Source organism: Neophocaena asiaeorientalis, unplaced genomic scaffold, assembly GCF_003031525.2.
Source record: "Neophocaena asiaeorientalis asiaeorientalis breed wild unplaced genomic scaffold, Neophocaena_asiaeorientalis_V1.1 scaffold254, whole genome shotgun sequence".
Classification (NCBI taxonomy): Eukaryota; Metazoa; Chordata; class Mammalia; order Artiodactyla; family Phocoenidae; genus Neophocaena; species Neophocaena asiaeorientalis.
Genome location: NW_020174705.1, coordinates 887,175 through 890,468, shown reverse-complemented (window position 1 = coordinate 890,468; position 3,294 = coordinate 887,175). Strand labels below are relative to the sequence as shown.

The 3,294-nt window shown below is 52.0% G+C and overlaps 1 non-coding gene across 1 annotated transcript; it reads left to right on the top strand.

Moving 5' to 3' along the window:
* The first annotated feature begins 2,517 nt into the window (after nucleotides 1–2,517).
* Nucleotides 2,518–2,590, top strand: TRNAR-CCU (transfer RNA arginine (anticodon CCU)). Its single transcript has one exon. It is a non-coding gene; the product is annotated as a tRNA-Arg (tRNA).
* The last annotated feature ends 704 nt before the right edge of the window (nucleotides 2,591–3,294 follow it).

The following is a 3,294-nucleotide window of genomic DNA, read 5'->3' as shown; positions in this document are numbered from 1 at the left end:
AGAATTTTAATTGTTTCCAAATTAATCCTCGGACTTGAGTGAGCTCAGCACAGATAAGCCGGTCGCCGGGAGGGGAGCAGCCGCGTTCCCATCTCCCCGGGCCGGGGCTGGCAGCCCTCCGGTGGGGCGGCGCGGGGAGGCCGAGCCTCGGACATGACGCGATCGCCCAGAAATGTCCAGGCCATCTCCCACCTCCTGCCTCTGAGAGTACTGCTGGGCTGCCCGGCCCTGGGAGTTTTCCTTCTGTTTGCTCTTGGCTCAGCTTCCCTCCTAATCCTATTTTCGCCAGTTTCTATCCAATTTAATACAGCTTCTGTAAGTCAGAATTAATTACCCTGTGTGCTTCCAGCCCCGCGTCCTCTGCTCACCGTTCAAGGGCTGGGCTCAGAAAGGTGGGGCTCGGAAGGCAGGCAGGTGGAGGAGAGGAAGACAGCACCACACGTGGAGGAGGGTTTGGTGTCCCACTTCCACACCAGTGAGCCCTGCCAGGCTGAAGAGGCTGGGTCCCAACACTGCAGCATGAAGGACCAGCCTCTTCCACCAGGAAGCCTTCCCTGATTGCCTCGGCCTCCCTGGGCTCTGCTGACAACCACAACGTGTACCCAACGCCAAGCCCGCCGTCCCCACCACCCTCAGGGAAAGACCCACGAAGGACTCGAGCACCTTGCAAAATGTGTCCATTACCTTCGGATAAAAAACCGAGAAAGATACCATAGGCTACAGAAGAAAAAAATAGATAAATGACTTCACCAAATTAAAAACTTTTGTGCTGCAAAGGCACCATCAGGAAAAGGAAAAGACAACCTACAGATCGGGAGATGTTTGCAAGTCATGTATCTGATAAAGGAGTAGTGTCTAGAATATAGGGAAAACTCGAACAACTCAGCAATAAGAAGACAAATCACCTACTTTAAAAAATGGGTAAAGGATTTTTTTTTTTTTTATGGCTGTGTTGGGTCTTCACTGCTGCGTGAGGGCTTTCTCTAGTTGTGGCGAGCGGGGGCTACTCTTCGTTGCAGTGTGCAGTCTTCTCATTGCGGTGGCTTCTCTTGCTGCGGAGCACGGGCTCTAGGAGCGTGGGCTTCAGTAGTTGTGGCACGCGGACTCAGTAGTTGTGACTCGCGGGCTCTAGAGCACAGGCTCAGTAGTTGTGGTGCACAGGCTTAGCTGCTCCGTGGCATGTGGGATCCTCCCGGACCAGGGCTCGAACCCATGTCCCCTGCATTGGCAGGTGGATTCTTAACCACTGCACCACCAGGGAAGTGCTGGGTAAAGGATTTGCATAGACATTTCTCCAAAGGAGATACACAAATGGTCAGTTAGTACACGAAAAGATGCTCGACATCATCACTCATCTGGGAAATGCAAACTAAAACCACTGTGAGATACCACCTCACACCCACTAGGATGGCCAGGATCAAAAAACAAAACAAACAGGCTTCCCTGGTGGTGCAGTGGTTGAGAGTCCGCCTGCCGATGCAGGGGACACAGGTTCATGCCCCGGTCCAGGAGGATCCCACATGCCGCGGAGCGGCTAGGCCCGTGAGCCATGGCCACTGAGCCTGTGTGTCCGGAGCCTGTGCTCCGCAACGGGAGAGGCCACAACAGTGAGAGGCCCGCGTACCGCAAAAAACAAAACAAAACAAAACAAACCCCAGAAAATGACGAGTGTTGGGGAGAATGTGGTCATGGAGGCTTGTGCACTGCTGGTGGGAATGGAAATGGTGCAGCCACCAGGGAAAATAGTACGGCACTTCCTCCAAAGGTTAAACACAGGATTACCATGAGATCCAGCAATTCTACTTCCAGGTAGTCACCTGAGGTAACTGAAAACATATGTTCACACAAGAACTTGTGCACAAATGTTCATAGCGTGATTCACAGCAGCCCAAAGTGGAAACAACCCAAACGTCCAACAGAGGAATGGATGAGCATAATGTGGTCTATCCACACAATGGAATACGATTCAGCCATAAAAAGGAAGTACTGACACACACTACAACACGGATGAACCTCAAAAACACCACGCTCAGTAAAACAAGTCAGATACAGAAAGACACACACTGTACGATTGTCCCTTTATGAAATGTCCAGAACAGGCAAATCCACTGGGACAGAAAGTAGATTAGTGGTTGTCTAGGGATGGGGGCTGAGGAGGGGATGGCCGAGGGGTATGGGGTTTCCTTTAGGGCGTTTCAAAACGGATTGTGATCCTGGTTGCCCAACTCCAGTATCTGTAGTGAGTATCCTAAGAACAATTGAATCCTACACTTTATTTTTATTTTTTTGCGGTACGCGGGCTTCTCACTGTTGTGGCCTCTCCCGTTGCGGAGCACAGGCTCCGGACACGCAGGCTCAGCGGCCATGGCTCACGGGCCCAGCCGCTCCGTGCCATGTGGGATCTTCCCAGACCGGGACACGAACCCGTGTCCCCTGCATCGGCAGGCGGACTCTCAACCACTGCACCACCAGGGAAGCCCATGAATCCTACACTTTAAAATGGCAAATCTTTGGACTTCCCTGGTGGTGCAGTGGATAAGACTCTGCACTCCTGATGCAGGGGGCCCAGGTTCGATCCCTGGTCAGGGATTAGATCCCACATGCATGACACAACTAGAGTTCACATGCTACAGCTAAGAAGCCTATTTGCCACAACTAAGGAGCCCACCAGCCACAACTAAGACCCGGAGCAGCCAAACAAACAAACAAATAAATGTTTCAAAAAATAATAAAGAAATGGCAAATATTAATGCAGGTTAAGTAATCTAAGAAAAGTGATTATAAAAAAATGAATAATGAGTGAAGAAAGGAAGAGGAAGTACCAAAAGAAACCAAGAAGTCCAGAGAGTTCCCAGAGCCCCCAAGGCGGTTGAGGTGGGTCACACCCTCTGCTTCGAGCTTCCCGGTAGGCAGAGCAAAAATGGAAATGCACTCACAATGATGCCCTTTGCCTCCGTGATCACGTTCCAGGAACTTCTCACCTGTCAGCCAAGTTCATCCCCAGCAGAAACAGGCAGGAGGCTGGCTTTACAGATGAGAGCACCGAGGCAAGGCCAAGGTCACGAGCTGGCGAATGGCAGAGACCAGATAGGCACCCAGGCACTCCGCACACCCCACTGCCTCCCCACCTGCCCATTCGTGTCCACAGAGATGTGAGCGGTCACCACCAGCAAGAGTGGCCACACATGGCCTTTCCAAAGGAGGTTCTGTAACCTGTTCTTGAAGACGGGGTGGGGGGGTTCACCCCCACAGGGTAACACACACCAGGACCAACCAGGTGTCCCTTGCAGACAG